Source organism: Rosa chinensis, unplaced genomic scaffold (assembly GCF_002994745.2).
Source record: "Rosa chinensis cultivar Old Blush unplaced genomic scaffold, RchiOBHm-V2 RchiOBHmChr0c21, whole genome shotgun sequence".
Classification (NCBI taxonomy): Eukaryota; Viridiplantae; Streptophyta; class Magnoliopsida; order Rosales; family Rosaceae; genus Rosa; species Rosa chinensis.
In genome coordinates, this window is record NW_020126834.1 from 156,586 (window position 1) to 182,597 (window position 26,012).

A 26,012-nucleotide genomic window follows, 5' to 3' on the forward strand; every position below is an offset into this window, starting at 1 on the left:
GTGACAGCCATAATTTCTTCGCCTTCCTGTCACGAGCAATCTCCATGCCCAAAATTTGCTTAGCTGGCCCTAAGTCTTTCATATCAAATGACTTTGATAAATCTGCTTTCATCTTGCGAATCATAGAAACATCTTGGCCCACTATCAACATATCATCAACATAGAGCAACAAAATTATGAAATTACCTCCAGTAAACCGCTGGATATACACACATGGATCTGCATCAGTTCTCTTGTACCCATGACCCACCATGAATGAGTCAAATTTCTTGTACCATTGCCTCGGCGCTTAAGCCCGTATAAACTTTTCTTCAACTTGCAAACCATGTGCTCCTTTCCCTCGACTTCAAAACCTTTCGGTTGCTCCATGTATATTTCTTCTTCCAAATCACCATGAAGAAATGCTGTTTTCACATCTAATTGTTCCACCTCAAGATCCATGCTAGCTGCCATGCCCAAAATAACTCTGATAGAAGTCATCTTGACAACTGGTGAGAAGATCTCATCAAAATCTACTCCTTCCTTGTGCCCAAAACCTTTCACAACCAAGCGAGCCTTGAACTTTGTCAACTGTTCATTCTCATCTCTCTTCAACTTAAACACCCATTTATTTTTGAGTGGTTTTTGCCTTTAGGAAGCTCCACCAACTCATAGGTGTCATTCTTCAATAAAGACTCCATTTCAGACTTCATCGCCAACATCCACTTATCACTATCTGCATAAGTGTTTGCCTCCTCAAAGCATTCAGGCTCCCCATCATTGGTCAATAGAATGTATTTGGAATATGGATCATCTCCATCACTAGTGACCAAAATATACTGTGAAGAGGAATACTTGGTACTTGGTTTTGGCACTCTGTTGGATCTTCGAACTGGTACTTGAGCATTTTCTAGCTGCTCCTCTTGATTAGGCTCCCCCTGATCATGATCCTCCTGATCATTATCTGCAGGTTCTGCTGCTTCTGCTTCTGCCATATCAGGGACATTTTCATTTGCCATATCTTGAGCTTTGTCACTAGGTTCTTCTTGAAGCGGTGATGAATCGTAGGTGAAGCGGTCTGCATATTTACTTCATTTTTGTCAAAATTCGCAATGTTTTGACCTTCATGGAACACCACATCTCTGTTTCTAAATAACTTCTTGGTCTTTGGATTCCACAACCGGTAGCCCATCTCTTCATTTCCATACCCAAGAAAGATGCATGGCATGGCCTTGTCATCTAGCTTCGATCTTTGCTCCTTTGGTACATGTGCAAATGCTTTGCACCCAAACACCCTCAAGTGGGAATATGAAGCACTTTTACCGGTCCACACGCCTTCGAGAGTCTCCAAGTCCAAGGGTACACATGGTGTTCGGTTGATAAGGTAACATGCGGTTGTCACTGCTTCGCCCAAAACTCTTTTGCCAGGTTGGCAGTCTTTAGCATGCTTCTCACTTTTTCTAAAATGGTGCGGTTCATTCTCTCTGCTACACCATTATGCTGTGGAGTGCCAGGAATTGTCTTCTTGTGTTTGATGCCATGCTTTGAACAATAATCTCTGAACTCATTCGAAGTATACTCTCCGCCATTATCACTACGGAGACATTTGAGGGTTCTTCCTGTCTCCCTCTCCACCATGGCATGGAACTCCTTAAAGGTTTGGAACACCTGGTCTTTTGATTTCAACAAATAAACCCAAACCTTTCGTGAAGCATCATCAATATAAGTAACAAAATATTTATTATGACCTAGTGATTCAACTTCCATGGGGCCACATACATCAGAGTGTACTAGGTCTAATATATTTTCTTTCCTTGTAAATGTTCTTGTGAAACTAACTTTATGTTGCTTACCAAATAAACAATAATCACAAGGGTCAAGTGAGGTACCTTTGGCATAGGGAATTAGAGACTTTTTTGCCAAACTTGCAATCCCTTCTCACTCATGTGGCCTAGGCGCTTGTGCCATAGACTTGGAGAAGAATCATCTACAACATTCAACTCTCCTTTGCATATCTTGCCATATATCTTGTAGAGAGTGCAACACATCTTCCCTCTAGCAACCACCAATGATCCCTTGGTAAGCCTCCATTTTTGATCACCTCCATGATGATGAAACCCTTGTCGGTCAAGCACACCGGTTGACATCAAATTGAGACGTAGACCCGGAACATGTCTAACATCTTTCAACATAAGCTTGTTGCCCAAATCGGTCTCAAAACAAATATCTCCAATTCCTGAAATCTTAGAGTAGCCATCGTTGCCCATCTTCACAATCCCAAAGTCACCACCTTTGTATGTAGTGAAGTACTCCAAGTGTGGAGTGGCATGGAAAGAGGCTCCGGAATCAACGACCCATGCAACACCGGGACAATCATCAACATGTAGACATTCACCTTCAAGACAAAGGAACTCACACCATCATGAGACACGGAAGCTGCAGTATTTTTTGTGTCGTCAGTCGATTGATGAGTATTGCCATCTCGACCCTCCTTTGGATCCTTCTTCAACTTGTTGCAATTCTTCTTCATGTGGCCAAAAATACCACAATGATGGCATTTTCCATTGAATCTTGTCCTCGATCTGCTCACACTCCTTCCATGGCCTTTGGGACCTCTGCTTTTGCTTCTTCCTCTATTCTCCGTCACAAAGACTTGGCTATTGTCTGAGCTTGAAGATTTTCTTCTGGTTTCTTCATTCAACATGTTACTTTTAACATTATCCATAGACAATACACCATTTGGAGCAGAATTACTTACAGTTACAACAAAGGTCTCCCAATTGTCCGGCAACGATCCCAATAGAAACAAGGCTTGCAACTCATCATCAATCTTCATGTCCATCGTGGTCAATTGATTGATTGTACTTTGGAAGTTGTTGAGGTGCTCAGTGATAGGAGCATTTTAATGTGATATTTTAATAGTTAATTCCTCACATTTTGCTTAGTTAATTCCTTAACTGAATCGATTTTTAATTCAATTTCTATTTTTAGGTACATTGGAGTAAATGAATGTGAAATGAGCGTTAGGTCCATAATTACCTGGAAATGATGGAGAAAAATGGAAATGTACTAAAAGATCAATTTTACACATATTCCTACTCCGGCTAGGAGAAACCAAGCCAAGCAAAGAAGAAGGAGCGGCCGCCTGACCAAATAAACTTCAAATGAGCTGAAACCTTCCAGATCCATTCTAGACACCCAAAGGATCATTTCTTATGAAGAGTTCCAGAGAAAAATATGAGTGGAAGGCCTTCAAACAATCAGCCCAATTTTCTACAGAAGCAAAACCGGAAAACTGGACCTGTAAGAGGTCCAGCAGCATTTCCGGCCCAACCACATGGATTGAAGCTCTGAAAATTTGTCACGATGATCTACACTCATAGTGGAACATTTCATATGAAGAAGTCGAAGGCATATAATGAAGTCTTGTTGGAGAAATAATTGAAGGAATAAAGGGGCAGAAACTGACCTGAAAACAGCTCAACACCACATATTCATGTTTCCCACCCACATGAAGAAAGCTAGATGCTTTTCTCTTTTTCCTTGGATATATTTTTTCTACAATCTCTTTAATAGATCATCATCACTTCCATGTTGCTGCACCTTCATGCTTTGCTTTCATTTCATCATTTCTCTTTCTTTTCCATATCTACAAATCACTTTCATACTCCACTTTCATTATTTTTCTTCCACTCATCATTTCACTCTTCTTTTCTTCCCTATATAAACACCTTCTCCTCTCATTCTAAAACACATTCCTTCATCCATTCCATCTTCTTTGTCTCTCCATTTTCTTTCCATTTTCCTCTACATATTCCTTCATCCATTCCATCTTCTTTGTCTCTCCATTTTCTTTCCATTTCCTCTACATCTTCCTTCATCCATCTCATCTTCTTTGTCTCTCCATTTCCTTTCCATTTTTCTCTCCATTCTCTAGTTTTAAGTTTCTGCATTTTTAAGCAAAGAGAAGAAGAGAAGAAGAAGCCATGAAGCCTCATAGCCGTCATCATCCACCTTGTGCCGTGATAGTGAAGTCTTACTTTAAAGATTCAAGATCAACGTCTCAAGCTCTTTATCATCCACTCCCTTCATGGTGTAATTCTATCTTTTTCCTTGTAATTTCTTTTGGTTTTCTTTGTTTAGATTTGTAGAACTATGAATTCTAGTTAACAAATAATGTTAAGGGCAAAGTTTAAAGCCCGTTTATATGTTTTGAGATAAAGTTGTGATTTCTATATGTTGATTTTTATGTTGCTTTATGATTAATTGAGAATTTTCAGATTCATATATTGTGATTTAAGTTGCGTTATAGATAACTTTTGTATTTTAATCTTATGTGGTTGCAAACACGTAGGGTTTTGATATGAATGGTGCTAGGTTTAAGAACATGAAATCGACTTTTCGTTTTGTGTAAACTTGAATCAAAGTAGTAAAGGTTTTGTGCAAAGACCGAATTTAATTAAAGAGGATTGCAATTAGGTGGACTTTTCCATACTAAGTTGTACACTTGAGTTGATAGCCTTTCTCTATGTGTAATGCGTTAAACATGACATGATTGACTAGCTTTCTAGGGTTTGATTGCATGTTTAATAGGATTAATCTAGGTGCTTTCGCTTAGGTTAATTAGCATTGAAAAGTAAAATATGGGAAATTGTTTGCTTTTAACGATTCACATGATCAACTCCTTTCTCATGACTTAGATGAACAATATTAGGGTTTGAATCAATTTAATCATATGTTTCGGTTTTTGATCTTTGTTCTCTCACTCCATTTGTATTTTTATGTTTTTGCATTTTAATTATTTTGTTAACTTAGTTTTATTTTCGAAAATCCAAAAACAAAATCCCCCTTTTTTTTCGTAAATAATGTTTATAGTTGTGAATATATTTGTGAATATTATACTTTGTTTTAATTTTAATTTTTTAATTGTTTGACAATGACAGGTGTACCCTCAATCCCCGGAATAGAACGATCCCTACTTACTTATATTACTAACGACATTTCAGGGTTAAATTATGCGCTTGCTTTAAGCGCATCACTCAGTCACTCTAACACCATCTTTATACTTCATGTTTACGAGCTCCTTGATTAGAAATGCTTCTTGGCAGCAAACAAGGACTCCAGCTTCAACCACAATTCATGTGCGTTGGTTTCATTTGAAATATGGTGGAATACACTATCATCCACCCATTCACGGATATGACCGATGGCTTTGCGATTCATCTTCGTCCAATTTGCATCGGATGTCCCTTCTGGCTTGGCCTCCACTGGCTCATGCAAATCTTTGCAATAGAGAATATCCTCCATTCTCGGCTTCCATGTTATCCAATTTGAGTGGTTGAGTCGGATCATGGTACTCCTTGAGCCTTCCATTCTAACGCCCCCACGAACCAAGGGCTCTGATACCACTGTGGGAAAATTAATAGAATGGAAATAATAACTCAAACCACAATAGGATAATATGCAAAGAAATAAAGAGAGTAATGGAAAGAGAACACCAGATATAACGTGGTTCGGTAAGGTGCCTACGTCTACGGGGCAGCAACAACAAGAACTTCCACTATGATAAGGTGGATACAAGAGATACACAACTTCAAGAATACTACTTGAAGGAAACTCTCTCTCTCTCACACTGTTTTGCTACCTAACAACTACAACACTCTCAACTTAGAGCGGACACTCTTCACTCTCTATTTGGGTGAAGATGAGATTGGATTGAATAGCATGAGCAAATGACCTCTCCTTATATACACCAAGGAGGAACCCTCTAGATGACTTCATTAATGCTCCATTCAACCACCTTCAATTAATGTTCCTTCATGAATCATCCACATTCATCTTGGTCCATGCACTTCAAACTCTAGAACCAAGAGTTGTTTTGACCCTCATAAATTCCTTGTGGGAAACTAGAATACATTATTCTAGAACCAATGGATCATTCATTAACTTTCTTTGAATTTGGTCTGGATACTTAACATCTTCTGCTAAACCTGTTGCGTTACATCCACGAAAGCACTGGAGTCCACCGGAACCTGGGAGTTTAAAGCTTAATGTTGATGGAGCCTTTCTGCCAAATTACAAAATGGGAGCACAAGGGTGTCCTCTGGGACTCTAATGGTCACTTTATTGCTGCCTTTGCACACCATGTCAACTTGGTTACTTCTGCAAAGCAGGTTGAGCTGCTGGCTATCAACTTGGGTCTGCAGCTGATACATAAGCTACAAATCAGCAACTGCATTATAGAGACTAATTGTCAAGTTGCTGTAACGGAGATTCATGACCATGAGTATCAAAATTTGGAGCATGGAAACATAATTGCTGATATTCGAGGGTGGTTGCAAGGTAATGCAGGATCTCGATTGTTCATACTCCTAGAACTGCAAATGCAGTAGCTCATAGGCTAGGTAGTGAAGCATATGAATCCGTGAGTCAAGTAGAGTGGCAGGGCAATGCTCCAGACATACAGAAAAACCATACCAAACATAGCCATACTGAGAGATGTTCTCAGTTATGATTGTAACCATATTGCTTAGTTTCAATGCAATAAAAAACTCCTTTACTCAAAAAAAAAAAAAAATCACAATATATAGCAAATATTATATTATTTTCAGAAAAAATCTTTACGTTTAGACAAAATTTAACTTATATACAGTATCAACTAGAAGATAATAATAAAAACATACAAAGATTTTCTAGTAGAAAATAAATAAAAGAGCTTGTAGACATCATTGACAGTATGTCAAAGAAAGTAGAATCGCAATCCTTAGAAATTGTAGAACAGCTGAAAATAGAAGCCTAGAAAATTAAAATAGTACAAAAAGAATTAACAGAGCAAGTAGAAGAACTACATAGTAAAATGAATAGATTGTTAGTTTAATGAACGACTCTAGAAATAATAATAATTACATCAAAGCATTAAAAGAAGTTAGCTAATTAGAAGAAGAACCAGTAGGATTATTAGAATTTACAATAAGTGTACCTAATAATATTTCCATAAGGAAAAATAATATTATTGTCCAATTACTAATAAATTTAGTAGAAAAAGTAGATCATATAGAAGAACAAATAGCAGATATTAATCAACTTTTAAATAGCACATTAGTATCAATACCAGCCATCATTAGTTAAGAAATTAGAAAATTGACATTAGGCACAAATAATATAAGAAAAAGAAAAATAAACCCTTCATCATTACTACTCTTCTGCAAATGGAACTCTTTAGAAGAAAAGGAAAAGAAATAGTAAGAACTGAAGATATATACCCTAATGAAGAAGAAGCACAACACTTTCTTAGAAATGGATTTTTAAGATCACAAAGAAATAGACATAACTTATATCAATTAAGAAGATTTGAAAATAGAAATAGCATTGTTAGTAGCATAAGTCAATATGAAATAAGTTGCATAGATAAAGAAGTTATACTAAATTTACTTAGGCCTCATCAAAAAGCCCGGCCCGGCCCGTTAAAAAGCCCACCTCCATGGGTAGTGATCCGGCCCGCAAAAACCCTCCCCGGCCCGGCCTGTAAAAGCCCGCTAGGCCCGGCCCGTAAAAGCCCGTAAAATATTATATATATATATATATGTCTGTGTGTGTGTGTGTTTATATATATATATATATATATATATATGTAGATATGTGTGTGTGTTTATAAAATATATATATATAATATATATACACATATAGATATATATTTCTGTGTGTGTTTATATATGTGTATGTGTGTTATATATATATATAAATATATAGATATAGATATATATATATATATCTGTGTGTGTGTGTTTATATATATGTGTTTATATATATATATAATATATACACATATATATATATATATCTATATTGTGTGTGTGTGTGTTTATATATATATAATATATATAGATATGTGTGTGCATGTGTTTATAAATATATTATATAATATAGATATATATAATATATATACACATATAGATATATATTTGTGTCTGTTTATATATATTGTGTGTGTGTGTGTTATATATATATATAACACACACATATATATAAATATATAGATATAGATATATATATGTGTGTGTGTGTGTGTGTGTGTTTATATATATGTGTTTATATAATATATTTGAAGTTTCACAATATAAAATCCATAAGAACGAGTTGGGAAGAAGAAAAAGAAAAAGTTAGCATTTCTATTGGCAGTAAAGTGATGGTATGAAGTAAAAATATATGTCCTTTCTGCTAAATGCTTACCGTAAAACTATCACCTTCATATAAATTGAAGTATGTTATTGGTTGAGTCCATCGAGAAACTCTATTTAGATTGTCTCTGAAAAAAACAAGCCCTCGATCATCATCTGGATTTTCCTCTTAAGTCCAACATCAGCAGGATGGATTGCATCTGTAAATTCCAACCAAGATCAGAAACGTAAAGTCATGCTAATGTCACTATAAGAAACAGAAACTTTCATACCATTCTGACTCAGACTCCTAAGATCTTACCTTTTGGATTGAGTAAACTTTAAACAACAATTATCATTAAGAAAAGATAAACCTCTATTAAGTTAATTTCTGAACAGACATACAATAAGACAAAAAGCAAAGTCGTCTTTGTACACTTAGCCAATCTCAGAGGACATTACTCAATCAAGCTGTTCCCACATACCACATTGATCTGTATTAGAATTATCATCGGTTTGCATACTATGGTATCATCAATAAAGAACAAAACCCCATCAATCCAGTCGCCAGAAATAGCAGAAAGAAAGAAATGTGATTTAAGCATGCTTGGGATAAACCTTAACTGTCAATGCAGGATATTCTATTAAGATTTAAGACCTCACATTCCTGAATCCAAAACCAAATTACAAAAGCAGTAAGTTACAAAAACTAGACCATCCAATTTCTTTATTAAAAACACCAAGACAAGCAACCCAATTCAAGTTCATCACAATTTGCAAAACCCAAATGTGATGGCCATGAGTGGAAGCTTTGGCGTGTAGCATTTGATGGACCAAGACAGTCCTAATGTGATGGCCAGAATGGGCTACATGGACCTCAGAGCATTCATGCCAAAGAGTTAAAACAATTTAATGTTCCAATCTATAACCTATCTTGCGAAACATACTGAAAGATGGATACAAAATACAATTAAAACATACTTACAGGCAACCATATACTGGAAAACATGCAACAGCTGTGCAAGGCCTTTAATCAAAGCTTTCCAAGCATGCAGTACTTGATGAGCAACAGGAATTAGATCAGGGTCAAGTAATCCATTTTTTGGAGGGTCGAGCGGCTTTTCTATACCCTTTTCTGCAAGTTTTTTGCTCACCTTTGCAGCCTGCTTATTCTTCTTTAAGGGAATGGGATATGGTTTTTTCTTTTGCTTAGGTAGTACAGCTGGAAGATCCTCATTTTGGGGAGATGCATCTCGCTTCCTGAAAGTTGGTTCTACACTGGGCTTCCTACTGACAGAGTAGATGGTTCTGCATGTACTTCCCCCTTTACGAAGCTTTCCATGCTCAAACTGCATTTTAAACAAAGCTATGGTATGAGGCTCAGAACAAAACTAAACTCACATCAATAACTATGTATTTCCAAATTAAGCAGGCAAATATTTTCAAAAGTACCCTTACAATCACAAGTCACAACTTGAACAGCAGAAGCCTAAGAGTGTAACATCACTAGGAACACACGTAGTGATCTAATCAACTAGTAGCACAATCATACATAGGGAAGAGGGTTGGTAGCAACAGTTCTAGCTTAGCCTTCTGACTTAAATTCTTGACAAGTAGTCAAGTACCACTATCTTTTTCTTTTTACGGAGTAATAATATCATAATATAACTGAGTAACATACAAACACATTGTTATCTATATTTTCCAACTTGACATTCAGCTTTGCAGCAAAACAAAAGGAAATAAGATGCAGTCCTTTCCATATTCAAAATTTAGCCAGATCATCTAATATGCATATTTGTAGTACACTTCCACAATAATGTGCAGACAAAAAGAACAAAAGGAACTCAAAAAGAGGTAATCAAACCTTCAAGCCAAGATTATATGAACTAGCAGTTGATAATTGTGGCGGCTTGAAATCTATGGTACTGAGGCAAGCACCTAAGAAGTAAAGCAATACGAAAACAGGTTATTTTAAAATTTGTTTCTAAACATATATACAAGCTAAAGAACGAAAGAATGAGTGTATCACCTTTCGGAGACAGTTCCCACAAAGTAGAGGATGCTGTTGGAGGCCTCAGGAACATCTATCCGCTCTCTCCTGGCAAACAAAAAACCCAGTACAACAAACCAAGTGTGAAAATCAAAGGACACGATGCTTGAATACTCAAATTAAATATAAACCCAAAAGACATCTAGCATTCAACAACACCACCACCCAAAAGATGATGCAAAGATTGCAACTTTCACACCCAAAATGCTGAATTTCCAGCACCCAATTAATCAGGAAGCTAAAAGACACTGCTTTTCCCACCCAATTAAAATTTGAAGGGTTCTGTGAGGCATTTCATCGAACAGGTGGTGTGCGTTAGAAAAACATAAGACTACCCAAAAGCAACCCAGTTTCCAATTACTACAGACTTGTGTGTAACAAGACTAAGATAGCTTACTGAAACTTACAAGATTGATGAGCCACTTTTTCAGGTTGGAAATACTGCAACTGGTTCAGCTTGGCTCTTATCAAAATTCTTTATTGATAATGTATGGTATCTTCCTCCTCATCCTCCTCATCTGAATCGACCACCACTGCGAAATCAAGAAAATCCACCAGAAGGCCTCTTCTTGCTCCGCTTACGACTCCCACCGTTGTCGCCACGATAGGGGCCGTATTCATCATCGTCGTCGTCGTCCTCTTCCTCCTCCTCCTCGACCATGTCATCAATGAAACTCGATCTCCTCCGCTTCTCACCAAATCTCTCGCTTCAATGGAGGTCGGGGATCGCTAGGTTAGGGTTTTGAGCTCGGTGAATAAAGCGTGAGAAAGAGAGAGGAGGAAGTGGCATGAACGAAAATCAGTTTTGGTCTAGATCTAATCTGAAGGAATGAAGGATTAATTGAATAGTCTTGTTTTTTATTTATTTATTTTAATTATACAAGCGACGGCGTGACTATACTGTCTCAATAGATGTATAATTATGCGACGGTAAGGTTACCTCCGTCGCAAAAACTCTCCGCGATGCGACGGTAACATAGCCGTAGCACATGCCGTCGCAAAAGCTGACTTTTCGCGACGGAAAAGTTTTCCGTCGCAAATTTCCAAAGCAATTGCAATTGTTTTTAGTAGTGGATTGTGTCCAGGCACAAGGTGGAGGACAAGGGAATCAACATAGGAAACTACCTCAGGGAAATGCGAGGGTGTTTGCTGTTGGTCAGCAGGTTGCTAGGGAAGAAGGTACCTTATCTATTTCTGCTTGTGTTGCTAGAATGATGTGTGATAGTTGCGTACTTCTTTCCGTGTGTTGTGTTGTGTTGAGTTTTGCCTGTTGTCTATAGTTAGACTTTTGAGTGTGGCATGTGGTGTGATGCATCCTTCATTGTTGTGGTAGTAGAGGGTCTATACCACTTTGATCGTTATTACAATGACAGGTGATGATTTGTGTGTGGGTCAGGCGGGGCCAGACCTTGGCTTAATTTGTGTCTCAGGTTGGGTAGACATTTATTGAGTTGTGATGCTTGGGCTTTTGTTGATTTGAGTTGAAGTGAAGGTTTCACTTTCAATTCTTGTAATGCAAGGGTTGCATTATCGAACAAATGAGGTAGAAACTGTTGTGATACCAGGATTCTGGACTCTTGTGTGATCTGTGTGTAGTGTTGCAGTCAAAGAGTCTTTGTTGGGTAGTGTTCGTGGATGAGATCCATGAAACGATTGGGTGACCACCAAGTGGTGTGGTAAAGATTCCTAGTGTTGTGATACTGGGTAGGGTACCTGTATCCATTATTGAGCTAAGTATGTTGTATAGTGAGACAAGAACAGGTTGTTGAGGAATGAGAATTTGATGTGGGGATGAGTTATACTTGTGGGTGTAGTGCGTGTAAATTTCGGGACGAAATTTCTTTAAGGGGGTGGAATGTGATGCCTATGAAATTCGTAATTATTTTCGGAGGAATTTCCGGAATCTAATTTATGGTTGTTGGACGGTTTCATGGCTCGTGGACTGAGCGGAAGTGTTTCGGACGAATTAATTATTTGAAAAGTATGACTTTAGGGGGGTTCAAGGTTGAATTTTGATACGTTGACATTCTCTGAAAACTTCCTTCACAAAAGTTGTAGAGCGCGTCGATACGAGTTCGTGGATATGTGGAATGCGGAAATCGAAGTTCGTATGAGAAAGTTATGGCCATTGGAAGGAATTTCCATTTTGTATAAATAGAAGTTTCCCGAAGGAGAAACTTACTATTTTAATTTGTTTCCTTTTCCGGAAACCATTTCCTTTCTCTCTCTTCTCTCTCGGCTGCACTTTATCCAGCTGACCCGACCCGAACCCTGACGATCCGACCCGACTTTTCCGGCAAACTGCGGCTGTCTCCAGCGACGAAACTTTCCAGATTGGATCGTCTCCTCCGTCTGGTCGTCCCTGTGGTGTCCTCTAGCACCGATTCTCGGTGGTGGCGGCGGTAGAAGGCGGCGCGGTTGGGCGATTTCGGACCCGGTAGGAAATCCTTGTTCCGACGTCGGCGACGCTTCAAGTCTTCTTGGTTGAGCTCAGAGAAGCCTCCTTGATCGATCCTTAGTGGTTGTTTGGATCGATTCACGTAAAACTCGGTTCAACTCAGTCCGGATTACTGTTCACGACTTGTGAGGTAGTTTTCGACCCTTATGCTTGTTTTCTGACTTCGAGCTAGTTATGAAAGTTCACAAGCATGCTTAGATGAAGAACTTTGATGTTGGGAGTTTTGTAAAATATTGAGTTTTGGCCGGCGGCGGTGCGCCACCTCCTGTGGCGGCGTTCCGGCGGTATTCCGGCCACTTAAGGAACTGTTTTTGGTATTATATATGTTCTACTCGTTGATATGAGCGTTTCGATATATAATATGCAAATTTTGGAGTTCGTATTTTTGCAATTTCATACCGATCGATTTATTCGATCCGTGAGGATTCGAGCGTCCGATCGACTTGTGGTTTGGTCACATCGATCGTGGACGTATTCCAGAGACTTTGAGAGGTCTCGGATGTGGTTGTGCGCGATTGGCGCCACTTTGGGGATTTTAGTTCAAAACAGGGGTTTCGAACTTAAATCAAATGTGAATCGTTACTAAGTTGGAACCGTATGTGATTAGGTACTTGACGAAGTATTTGGACGGCTATTTTGTGGATTGGCTACCTTGTTCTGTATTGAAGACGCAGCGGGAGTTCAAGGTGAGTAATCTCACGAAGTTCATTCACGAACGGGTTGACCTTATTGTTTTGAGAGTTATTTAGTTAACTGCAAACTATAGTTGGTATTAGTGGCTTTCCTGAGTGAATGACCACTTATATATATATATATATATATATATAAGTGGAATATGTATATTCTTGTGGGTTGATGAGTGAATTGAAGCAATAGGTATTGATGGGTTTCATTCTATTGTTTTGGGGCTTGACTTTTCGGGAAACATTTTGTGGGAATTGGGAATTTCTATTGTTTTGAAAAGTGTCAAGATTTGGTGTGAGTTGCTTTGATGTGATTTGAATGTTTTGATCTAACGACCGGGGGTCGGAAGATCTGAAAGTCACAGGTTGTGATTTCTTCTTTCGGTTTGATTTAAGGTTTTGATCTGACGACCGGGGAGGTCTGAGGATTCAGGGTTGCTGGGAGTGACCTCATGCATATATATCGGGACTTCACACATTTGGCCAGGTTTGTGGATACGATCAGTTAGAGCTCTAGTCTGTTGCCATAGTACATCATATATGGGGGGTAGCGGGGAGCTATCTGATGCTCATGAGTACGTGTTTTCAAAGGGAGTTTCGGGGATTCTTTCTTTTAAATGTCCTGGGAGGACTTGTGTATCATATTTAATTGTCAGAGTTTCAATTATTATGATTTTGTCACGGGGTGACTTGTGTTGATTTGGGAATGTGTTTTTAAAAGGGAGTTTCGGGGATTCTTTCTTTTAAATGTCCTGGGAGGACTTGTGTATCATATTTAATTGTCAGAGTTTCAATTATTATGATTTTGTCACGGGGTGACTTGTGTTGATTTAAGTACGTGTTTTTAAAAGGGAGTTTCGGGGATTCTTTCTTTTAAATGTCCTGGGAGGACTTGTTTATCATATTTAATTGTCAGAGTTTCAATTTATATGATTTGGTCACACCATTATTGTGATTTTTGGGAATAAATTGTCAGAGTTTTCAATTAATATGACTTGTCACGGGGTTACTTGTATTCGTTTCTTTTGGGAAAAGAATGTGCTGCTTTGGGAAAATAGGTTGTGTGTCCCTTTTTACGAGTGATGGGTTTCTTCATTTGGCGAGTTGTACATGTGTGGTTTTTAGTTACTCATACGGGCTTGCAAAAGCTTACTGGGTTTTTGTGTGGCAACCTGGTGCACCATTCAAACGGTGTAGGGGTTAATCATGCAGGTTAGAATAATCGGGGCTGAAGCTGAGGTAGCGCCTTTGCAGCTTTACGGTAGGAAGCCAATTTTGTGACTTTACAGTTATTTGGACTTCCGTTGTAGTGAGCTCTGAGGAGCATTTACGTTTTATCTTATTGTTGACAATTTAATTCGTAAGCTTGTGTAATATATAACTCTTTGGAACGAGTGTATATTAACTTTGAGGGTTCAGGGCATCAATATGTGTGTAAGTTTAAGGGAAAAAGATTTCAGGTATTTTGTATTGATGACTGAACGTTCACGTATGTATAATTATGGGATTATATATATCGATTTTCATGTGTGTAAAATTGATGCGGCTGAAACAGCCTCACAATTTAACCCTGCAAAATGTAGTTGTCAGTATAGGATAAGCAGGGATCGTTCAGTCCGGGGTTTGTAGGGTACACCTACACAAAAAGGTCAATTAACAAATAAAAGAATAAAATGGGGGTTTTGAAATTTGGTTCCTAATCTACTTAAAATAAAAATAAACAAATAAACCTATATACAATGATCGACTTCCCTAACCTAGACCAATACCACTCGGAAATTACTAAGTGTAAAAACAGAAAATTCATTTCAACATGCTACAAAAATGTGGCCATCTTAAATGCCTAGATAAGAGCCTAAATGAAAAGCCTCAGCGGATCAATCCACTTATCTGATTCATTCTAATGTAGGCTTGGATCGGAAAAGTCCTTACCGAGCCTAATACTACTAATTTTTGAAAACACTCAGCGTAATTCTCTTAAATAGTAGTATTATCTAACCCTCGAATCAACTCACACGTGCAAATTAACCATTACACATAGAATTTAACACGTAATTTCCAGAATCGTTTAACCATTGAACATAGTTTTTACCACTTTTTAGAACTAATTGCTACTTGTTTAACTCAGCGCCATAACAAATAACAATTACTCTTGGCAAATTAAGAAAACACACAAGAACTCTCACCGTTATTCTAGCATGCAAACTTATGAATCTAACTCTGAAAATTACCAAAACACATAAAAGGGCACAAGATTGTAACATGCATCATAAAAGAATTCTCGAAATTAACTCAATAATAAACTGAAAATCTCAAAAATATTAATAAAAATATTCTGAAAATTTCATGTCTCCAATTACGCAACTCGCAAATTGAAACACACAAAACCGAAACAAAAATTATAAGTAGAGTCATAGTTACACTTTGAAGCTTTCCTCAGCGGCTTAGCAACAAGGTGATGAACTTGTCTCTGCAATGGTGGTGGAGCGTCCTTGACTCAGCGCCTTAGAGCTTTGTAGATTGATGAATGGATGGTGGTCACGGTCTTGTAGGAGAAGGAGGTTTGAGGAGTGAATTGGGCAGAGTCTCGAAAAAGTTTTTGGCCAGGAAGTGATCTTGGCTGGGAAGTGATCTTGGCTGGGAAGTCATGCCAATTCTATTCTGGACATTGCCTATTTATAGGGGAGCATTGGTTGGCTTTCCCAACTGAAACGTCTCCTTTATGGCCTTAACTCCTCTCATAATGGGGCAATTCCTTTAATTTCCGAGCTGAAACGTCTTTCTCTTATTTATTTTTCAGCTGAAACATCTTTCTCTTAGTTATTTTTCAGCTGAAACATCTTTCTCTTTTATTCCTCAACTGAAAAACGTCTTTCTCCTTTATTTTTCAGCTGAAAACGTCTTTCTCCTTTATTTCCCTTCTTCATTGCTTGGTCAAATGTCTTAAATATTTTATTTTATGACTCCATCATTGCTGCTTCCAAGAGGTCCACCAGGCAACGTTTCCTACAACAAGTAGGAGAATATCAGAATTTTCTACAGAAAATAAAGGGAATTAAAATGTAAAGACCGCAAAAACAGTTGACAGTTAGGAATCCTGATCCAGATAGGATTTTTCATGAATTTTACTTTTTCCGCCTATTTCACTCCAAACACTCTACAAGACTCTGAAAACGACTCAATGACTCAAAACACGAAACTTAAGGGAGAAATAAGGCTAAAATGGGGCACATATTCAATAATATTGTCACACTTTTTGGTCCTATCAAATACCCCACACTTAGCTTTTGCTAGTCCCTTAGCAAAACAAAAATACAAAACAAAACAACGACTCGACAAAAAACAAGTAAATGACTCTACTTCCCCTAACTGTTGTCTCAGAGACTCTAAACTCATGGCTTTCACGTTAAACACTTAATCAAAATCGCATAGATAATTCCATGGTTAATAAACATGTGACACTCATATGACTAAGCAAGATATGGAGAACTTAAGTTATATAGTGAATGATAGCATGTTTCGAACAAGTCCAATCCAAACTCACAAGGCATACTCTCGATTTTTCTCTCAGAAATGGCTATGCTTAAAAGCTTCACACTCAAGTATATGCAAGAGAACAAATTGTAAGGCAACAAACAGCTTGCATATTTCATCAATAAAAGCATTTTGTGAAGATTTATTAAAGACCTCATGAAATGACTAAGTGCACAAATGGACCTAAACCATAAGCTCGACTGCGTAACTGACTCCACTAACCAAAGACTGCCCATCTCAAGGATCAAGTAAGCACTTAAAACAGGTTGTAATGGGGCTAAGCTAGGGTTTTCGAAATGAAGATTAAGGATACAAAATCCTAAGGACCTAGCAGAGCATATATGGACCACCTTATGTCATCATTTTTGTACGCCAAATATCATTGTTTTGGGCTAAACCTTCACTCTAACCAACATGGGAATGGACAAAGGCATAATTTTCAACTTTGAGCCTTCTACAAATTTGAAAGTCCAAAACCACACTTCAACAATTTCCCAAGAGTTTTCTTTTCAATTTGTCTTCTCTATTGCCGTTTTTCTTTCTTTTTTTTCATTTTCTTTCATTCATTTTTCACGGCAATCTTCTTTCTTTTTCTTGGTTTTTCCCCACCCCACACTTGTCTTTCATCGTCACCCCTACACACTATGTCATGCTCTACTAAGTCCCTAAGACAAGGGTAGAGATATCCTGTACTAAGCTCATGGTAGGGTAGTGAGGGTGATGAAACAAAGCTTTTCAACGTAGGCTCAAAGGGGTTGATTCTAAGGAGTCCCACGACGGGCACAATTGGGGACACATGCTTGTTTGGCTATGGTGGTTACCCTAATGCCTTCTATCCTATCCAGGATCAGTGCATATTATGGCATACAAGTTTTGACAGTCACAACAGCCGAGTTCTAGTACTCTCTAGTCCATTAAAATCTATGGCACATGATCATTGGATTTTCAAAGAATGATGAGGTTTTGCAAATACAGCCACGAAATTATGAATTTATCAATAAGCACTCGAAAAGAAAGTATTTTAGCTCAACAGCTCATTTAGGGTCAAATGAATCAGACTTAATCCTAGCATGCTTAATGAACCAAGTTACAATTCTATCTCAAATCTTCATACAAGCATCACAATGTCGATTAACCACAGAATTCAATTAAGTATATTTCGATTGTGAAAACCTTCCGCCATGAATTCAGAGACATGTTCATCCCAGACGTTAGGGGCATCCTAAGACTCAAACACACAAAAAGACTATAAAACTAACCTTTTTTTTTTTTTTACTTAAAAAAATTCTGAAATAAAGGTGTAAACCCCCCACACTTAGAATCTACATTGTCCTCAATGTAGGCAAAAAAATATGGTATATAGACCCTAAATATGGGGGGCTACGAAAATAAGGAAAGGGTAAAATAAACAAACAAACAAATAAAGACACAAGTACAATTCAACCTAAGCAAGTGAAGGGATAGAAATGTCAAACTCTCGTTGATGGCTCCTCCACAGCCTCAATTGAAATGGGTTGCCTCCCATGCAGCGCTTAATATTTATAGTCTTTCAGCCTGGACTCTTCTCCTTGTTCACACGTCATGGGGTGCCTCCTGGAGGGGTATCTCTTCCAATGTGTGCTCCACCAAGGATTCGTAGTAGGGCTTGAGACGATGCCCATTTACCTTGAACTCCTTCCCCGTCTTCTCACTCTTGATCTCTACAGCACCATGGCAAACACATTTGTAACTATAAACGGGCCAACCCAACGAGAACGAAGTTTACCCGGGAATAGCTTAAGTCTGGAATGGAATAACAGAACTTTCTGGCCCACTTAATTGGAAGCTTTTTCCGCGAATCATTTTGTCATGGTAGGCCTTTGTCTTCTCCTTGTAGATCCATGAAGCATCGTAGGCCTCATTCCTTATCTCCTCAAGCTCATTTAGCTGTAGCTTCCTATGTAGGCCCGCTTCATCATAATCCATGTTGAACTTCTGGACAGCCCACCAGGCCTTGTGCTCTAGCTCCACTGGAAGGTGGCATGCCTTTCCGTAGGCCAACCTAAAGGGAGACATCTCAATAGGTGTCTTGTAGGCCGTTCTGTAGGCCCACAACGCATCATCCAATCTTTGGCTCCAATCCTTCCTTGTCGGGCCCACTGTCTTCTCGAGTATCCTCTTGATCTCCCTGTTGGATACCTCTGCTTGGCCACTGGTCTGAGGGTGGTAGGGCGTTGACACCTTATGGGTTACCCCATACTTCTTCAGCAAAGCCTCTATTGTACGGTTGCAAAAGTGAGAACCTCCATCACTGATTAGCACACGTGGCACTCCAAACCTGGAAAATATGTTAGTTTTCAAGAAACCTGCAACCACTTTTGAATCGTTAGTCCTGGTGGCTTTTGCTTCCACCCACTTTGATACATAGTCCACAGCCAATAGTATATATAAACAACCATTAACGAGGGAAATGGGCCCATAAAGTCAATGCCCCAAACATTAAAAATTTCTACATTTATTATTGGGTTCATGGGCATTTGATCTTTTGGGCCAAGATTACCAGTCCGTTGGCACCTATCACAAGAAATACAAAACAAGTTTGCATCCTTGAAGATAGTGGGCCAATAAAATCCACAATCTAAGACCTTCAAGGCTGTTCTACGAGGCCCAAAGTGGCCTCCACAAGCCTCACTATGGCAAAATGACAGAATTGACCTATGCTCAGACTCTGGGACACATCTCCTAATGACTTGGTCACTACAATGTTTCCATAAATAGGGCTCATCCCAAATAAAGTGCCTAGCCATTTTCTTCAATTTATCCTTACTAGCTTTGGAAAGTGTGTCAGGAAATGTCCTAGTGACTAAATAGTTAACTATGTCCGCATACCAGGGCACACTAACCTCTATCCCAGAGCTGCTCATCTGGGAAAGTTTCCTGTAGGGGCTGGATGTCTTCCTCATGTACTATCCTACTCAAATGGTCCGCCACCACATTCTCGCTGCCCTTCTTGTCCTTGATCTCTAGGTCAAACTCCTGAAGCAACAAGATCCATCGAATCAATCTGGGCTTGGCCTCCTTCTTGATCATCAGATATCTCAAGGCTACATGGTCAGAGTAAACAATTACTTTAGAGTGCAATAAATAAGAACGAAACTTATCTAAAGCAAAGACTACAACTAAGAGTTCTTTTTCAGTGGTGGAGTAGTTGAGCTGGGCATCGTTGAGGGTCCGAGAAGCATAGTAAATAGCATAGGGCTTCTTATCCTTCCTCTGACCCAACACGCTCCAACAGCATAGTCTGATGCATTACACATAAGCTCGAAGGGTAGACTCCAATCCGGAGGGCATATGATGGGGGCTGTGGTCAACAACTCCTTGAGCTTTTCGAACGCCTTCTTGCAATCCTCATTGAACACAAAGGGCACGTCCTTTTGCAATAGGGCACACATAGGTCTCGCCACCTTGGAGAAGTCTTTGATGAACCGCCTGTAAAATCCTGCATGGCCAAGAAAAGAGCGTACCTCCCTCACAGTTGTGGGGGAGGGTAAGTGACGTACAAGATCAACCTTAGCCTTCTACCTCAATGCCCTATTAGATATTATGTGTCCTAACACTATTCCTTTGTCACCATGAAGTGACACTTCTCCAATTCAGCACAAGGTTAGTTTCTACACACCTCTCAAGTAATCACTAGATTCTCTAAACAAGTATCAAAAATCTTTACCAAAGACACAAAGTCGTCCATAAAGACTTCAATAATATTTTCAATGTATTCTGAGAAAATGGAAAGCATACATCTTTGGAAAGTACCTGGTTGTTGCATAAGCCGAAGGGCATGCGCCTATAAGCAAAGGTCCCAAAGGGCATGTGAAGGTCGTCTTCTCCTGATCCTCGTGGGCTATGCAATCTGGTTGTACCCACTATATCCGTCCAAGAAGCAATAGTAGGAATGGCCCGCTAAGCGCTCCAACATCTGGTCAATAAAAGGCAAGGGCATATGATCCTTCCTTGTTGTGGCATTCAGCTTCCGGTAGTCGATACATACCCTGTGACCAGTGACTAATCTCTGGGGCACTAGCTCATTCTCCTCGTTCTTCACCACTGTCACCCCAGACTTCTTGGGCACCACTTGCACTGGAGAGACCCATTTACTATCAGAAATGGGGTAGATCACCCCACAATCTAGCAACTTGATCACCTCGTCTTGAACCACCTTCATCATGGGCGGATGTAGACGTCTTTGGGCTTCTCTTGTGGGCTTGGCACCATCTTCTAATAGGATCCGGTGGACACACGTGGTTGGGCTGATCCCCTTGATATCTGATTGATATCTGCCAGAGTCCAACCAATGGCAGTCTTGTGCTTCTTCAACACGTCCACCAACTTTCTTTCTTGCACTACCTCCAGCGTTGATGATATGATCACTGGGAGGGTCTCCTTTTCTCCTAGGTACGGGTATTTCAAATGCTCAGGGAGTACCTTCAATTCCAACTTAGGTGCCTGAACAATAGAGGGTAGCATTTTATTAGTAGAAACCGGAATTGACAAATAGGAAATTGACCTCTTTATAGGTTGAGCCTCCAGTGAGGCCACAGTCTTGATCACTCTAGGCTCCTCAACGTCCCACTTAACCTTGGGGATAGGTTCCCCATTTGCATCATACCGACCCCCTCCTCTAGGGTCAGAGCCAATTCATCCTCAACCATTGCTTCAGAGAAAACCTGCGCGAGTGAATCAACTACATCAATAGCAAAGCAAGGTTTCAAATCAGAAACAGGGTACCTCATGGCTTCAAGAATGTTGAAGGTATAATATCACCATCAAACTCCATGGTGAGAGTCCCTTTGTACACGTCGATTTTAGTTCTTGCAGTCCTAATAAAGGGACGCTCTAAAAGTAATGGAGTGGTATTTAGGGGCGATTCCTCCATGTCCAATACGTAGAAATCAGCAGGGAATATCAGATGGTTTACCTGCACAAGAACATCCTCAACATACCCTTGAGGGTATTTGTTAGACCTATCAGCAAGTTGAATGACAACATTATCTCTCTTAAGAGGGCCTAGACCTAGGGACACATACAAATTATAAGGCATAACATTTATGGATGCCCCTAAGTCTAACATCACATTTTCAAACCTGGTGTCACCAATGATACAGGGAACAGAAAAACTCCCTGGGTCCTTCAACTTTGGGGTAGCTTCCTCTGGATAACGGCAGATACCGTCTCGCTCATTTTCACCACCTCCTTCTCTCTTGTCTGCCTCCTTGTGGTGCATAGCTCCTTCAAGAACTTGCCATATTTAGGCACCTGTTTGATTTTAGCAATCCCCGGCAACGGCGCCAAAAATTGATGCGGCTAAAACAGCCTCACAATTTAACCCTGCAAAATGTAGTTGTCAGTATAGGATAAGCAAGGATCGTTCAGCCCGGGGATTGTAGAGTACACCTACACAAAAAGGTCAATTAATAAATAAAAGAATAAAATGGGGGTTTTGAAATTTGGTTCCTAATCTACTTAAAATAAAAATAAAACAAATAAACCTATATACAATGATCGACTTCCCTAACCTAGACCAATACCACTCGGAAATTACTAAGTGTAAAAACAGAAAATTCATTTCAACATGCTACAAAAATGTGCCCATCTTAAATGCCTAGATAAGAGCCTAAATGAAAAGCCTCAGTGGATCAATCCACTTATCTGATTCATTCTAATGTAGGCCTGGATCGGAAAAGTCCTTACCGAGCCTAATACTACTAATTTTTGAAAACACTCAGCGTAATTCTCTTAACTAGTAGTATTATCTAACCCTCGAATCAACTCACACGTGCAAATTAACCATTACACATAGAATTTAACACGTAATTTCCAGAATCGTTTAACCATTGAACATAGTTTTTACCACTTTTTAGAACTAATTGCTACTTGTTTAACTCAGCACCATAACAAATAACAATTAGTCTTGGCAAATTAAGAAAACACACAAGAACTCTCACCGTTATTCTAGCATGCAAACTTATGAATCTAACTCTGAAAATTACCAAAACACATAAAAGGGCACAAGATTGTAACATGCATCATAAAAGAATTCTCGAAATTAACTCAATAATAAACTGAAAATCTCAAAAATATTAATAAAAATATTCTGAAAATTTCATGTCTCCAATTACACAACTCGCAAATTGAAACACACAAAACCGAAACAAAATTATAAGTAGAGTCATAGTTACACTTTGAAGCTTTCCTCAGCGGCTTAGCAACAAGGTGATGAACTTGTCTCTGCAATGGTGGTGGAGCGTCCTTGACTCAGCGCCTTAGAGCTTTGTAGATTGATGAATGGATGGTGGTCACGGTCTTGTAGGAGATGGAGGTTTGAGGAGTGAATTGGGCAGAGTCTCGAAAAAGTTTTTGGCCAGGAAGTGATCTTGGCTGGGAAGTGATGCCAATTCTATTCTGGACATTGCCTATTTATAGGGGAGCATTGGTTGGCTTTCCCAACTGAAACGTGTCCTTTATGGCCTTAACTCCTCTCATAATGGGGCAATTCCTTTAATTTCCGAGCTGAAACGTCTTTCTCTTATTTATTTTTCAGCTGAAACATCTTTCTCTTTTATTCCTCAACTGAAAAACGTCTTTCTCCTTTATTTTTCAGCTGAAAACGTCTTTCTCCTTTATTTCCCTTCTTCATTGCTTGGTCAAATGTCTTAAATATTTTATTTTATGACTCCATCATTGCTGCTTCCAAGAGGTCCACCAGGCAACGTTTCCTACAACAAGTAGGAGAATATCAGAATTTTCTACAGAAAATAAAGGGAATTAAAATGTAAAGACCGCAAAAACAGTTGACAGTTAGGAATCCTGATCCAGATAGGATTTTTCATGAATTTTACTTTTTCCGCCTATTTCACTCCAAACACTCTACAAGACTCTAAAAACGACTCAATGACTCAAAACACGAAACTTAAGGGAGAAATAAGGCTAAAATGGGGCACATATTCAATAATATTGTCACACTTTTTGGTCCTATCAAAAATCAGGGGCGTGACAGGAGTTGAGATGAAGAACTTTTGTGTTGGAAGTTTTGTCAAATTTTGACTTTGGGCCGACGGCGGCGCCGTCACTGTGTTGGTGTTTTCCAGCAGGTTCCGGCCACCTCAGGGACAGTTTATGTTCCTGATTTTGATCTACTCGTCGATACGAGCATTTCGATATATAGTTTGTAATTTTTGGAAATCTAGTCCCTTAGTAAAATCAAAACAAAAGACTCAACCAAAACAAACACGTCACTACCAGACTCTACACAAATGACACACAAAGACTATATTACCTTTAACATTTGTCTCATAAATCCTTACTCTCATGGCATCAAAATTAGCACTTAATCAAGAATCAATATTTAGATATTCGAGAGTTAATTGAAGTATATATCCACATATAAATAAGTAGGACTTGGTTGTAACAATGGTGATGGGTAGAGCTCAGCATGTTTCAGACAAGTATGATTCATATCCTCTCAATGTATATCCACTCTTTCTTCTCTTAGAACAGGGCAATGCTTAAAAGCTTATAATCACTCAAATTATATGTGAGAGAAAATATTTTGAGGCATTCAAATAGCTCACATATATAAGAAATAACAGTACTTTGTGAATATAATTTTTTTCAAGATCTCATGAAAATATCAACTACTTGCACAAATGGACCCAAGGCATAGGTTCAACTCTTATAACTCATCTCCACAGATCAAAGGCTGTCCCATCTTAAGGATCAAAAAGGTTTATAAGGGTTGTAATGGGGCCAAGGCTCAAGGTTTTAAGAAATGAACGGGTAAGGAATGTCAAAGTATCCTAAAAACTTAGTAGAGCTCATGTAGATGTAGAGAGACTTCTAAAAATCCACCAAGGCATACAGATCGTCATAACCCTATAGAGGCAAAATAAAAGGGCCTAATGTCTTCATGTTGGGCACAACTTCATTCTAAACTTCCTTTGAACTCTCGTGAACTGGACAAAGACCAATTTTTCCTGTAGTGGGCCTTCAATTCAAAACAAACTCCAAGCTCACCAAGTATGGGGGACTAAAATTCATAGACATATTTTTCTTTTTCTTTTCTAGCCGTACACATTTTTTTTTTTTTTTTTTTCACAGCTTTCACATAATTTTTTCTTATGGACAAGTCTACCCCCACACTTGAACTTTCATCTCTTCTTACTCTTCCTCTTTAACGCCAAATCCATGTAGTAAGTCTCAAAAGATAGCTCTACCAAGTTTTAGAACAAAGAGTAAGGTTGTAACTATACTAAGGTTCAGGGTTAAAGATTTTAAGAGTGATAAAAGAAATGGCTTAATGTAGGCTCAAAGTGGTTAAACTAGGGGGTCCCACGACGGGCACAAATATGGACACAGGTTAATTTGTCTATGGTGGTGATTCCTATGGTGCCTCTATCCTTTCCAGAATCAGGGACATGTATTGATAAAAGTCTCAACAAGCACATGAGTGAATTCTAGCATTCTCTAGTCCATCAAACTTGATCTATAGCAAGCAATCAATCAAATGAAAGATAATGAGATTAACAAAACATCGCCAAGAAGATAAGAATATTTTTTTTTATCACTCCAAGAAAAAGGGACATGGGCTCAATATCTCACATGGGCTTTTATGAATCAAACTCATCCTAACATGCTCATATTATGTACCAAAGTTACGAAATCCATATCCACTACTCATACATATGCTTTTTATATATCTCAATTAACCAAATAATAACATTTAAAATCATCTCAATCTTGTGATCCTCTTTTAGCCATAATTTCAAAGATATTGAATCATCCTAGACAGTTAAGGGCATCCTAAGACTCAAAATTAAAACAAAAGACTCTAAGACTGACGCCAAAAAGGTTTTGGACTAGAGTTATTTCCTTTCTCCTTTCGGTAACTCCTTTGGAACATGACCAGGTGAAGAAGGGACCGATTTTGGCGGAGCTCAGCTCACTTGATTGACAAGGGACTAGACCCTTTGTCAGCACTTCTCGGATCCAAAGTAGACCTTGGACATCACATCCCATCATATGCGCCTACTTTGAAGAAGATATTTCACCCAAAAATCATTTTGACTCAATAATAAAAGCAACAAAATTTTTTTTAATTTTATTGACATTTTTCA